Source organism: Pteropus vampyrus, unplaced genomic scaffold, assembly GCF_000151845.1.
Source record: "Pteropus vampyrus isolate Shadow unplaced genomic scaffold, Pvam_2.0 Scaffold252, whole genome shotgun sequence".
Classification (NCBI taxonomy): Eukaryota; Metazoa; Chordata; class Mammalia; order Chiroptera; family Pteropodidae; genus Pteropus; species Pteropus vampyrus.
The window spans coordinates 271,763-272,844 of record NW_011889033.1 but is presented as its reverse complement, the minus strand read 5'-3'; the positions used below and the strand labels follow the sequence as shown (position 1 = coordinate 272,844).

Below are 1,082 nucleotides of genomic sequence, written 5' to 3'. Positions count from 1 at the left end.
GGCCAGGAGGCCGCAGAGGACGCGCGTGGGAGGGAGCGGGAGAGGCTGGCGCGGCCACACCTGGGGTAGCTCGCGCCCCTCCCGGGGACTCGGCACTTACCCGAACCCGATCGGGTGACTCCCCTACTCCCAAGGATTTTAGGGGCTCCAGTAATGCCTGATCTGTTCTCTAGTAAGTCGCCGTCCAGACGCCCCTTCTCCAGTAAGCGGCTGGAACCGGGAGTCTGCCCCAGGCCCCCTTTAAAAGAACTGAGAAGCGTTTGGAGAGGCAGGATCACGTGTCCTGGAGAGCCCAAAGGGGACCGGACAGCAAGAGAGGGATGGAAGGGACCCCTGCAGTTCAGGGGCAGAGGGAAGGTGATTCTCATTACCCAGTGGGCTCGGTTCAGCCGGGTTGGGTACCGGCTGCCTGAGACCTTGCTTACTGCTGCAGATTAGCCCCTGGACCTGCCCAGGCACCTCTGATACTTCCAAGGGCCCAGGTAGTCAGGCCAGCCATTTTAGGATGCCTCTGGGGAACCAGAGAGGGGGAGGTAGTGTCTGGACCCAGGAGGCCGCGGCTGAGCAAACCCTGAGCTCTCCGTGGGGCCGGGGCTGTGCCTTGCCACAGAGAGAAGAGGAGAGGAGGTAGAGATGGCAAGAGGGCCTGGTAGGGCACTTTCTCTGCTTCCGCCAGCTTCTGTGGGCCCTCAGTGATCGCCCCCACCCGTTCGTTCTGTGGGGAGAGGGCCCCTGCCCTGCAGCCCTCCTGCAAGGCTGCTGTCATGCCGTCTGCAGCCTCTGGCCAGGAAGCCTCACACCTGTCAACCCTGTCTTCCCCCACCCCTCCAAGGACGGGCCTTCCCTGACTTGACATGGACAAGCAATGAGGTTTGGGAATCTGAGAATTTATTAGCTAAGCTTCTTATACAGGGTGTGCTGCTCTTGGGGGTACTTGGCAGCAGGCCAAAGGCTAAATGCTAGCATAATACCGGAGCATACATTCTGTGTGACAGTGAGCAATTTAAAGGATGATTTTAATATTCAAACAGTTTTATAATAAAATACAAAGAACGCTAGTTTTAAAACAAAAGCTTGAGTAA

General features: G+C 57.8%; 1 protein-coding gene across 2 annotated transcripts in view; it reads right to left on the bottom strand.

The window, feature by feature from the left end:
• EVC2 (EvC ciliary complex subunit 2) overlaps window positions 1-204 on the bottom strand; it is a 41,653-nt gene extending 41,449 nt beyond the window's left edge. Inside the window, exon 1 of one of the 2 annotated variants that reach the window (XM_023520192.1) lies at window positions 101-204. The gene's annotated coding sequence lies outside the window, so the exon portion shown is untranslated. The remainder of the gene's footprint in view (window positions 1-100) is intronic. The other variant, XM_023520189.1, reaches the window with a different exon arrangement.
• Window positions 205-1,082: the final 878 nt, after the last annotated feature.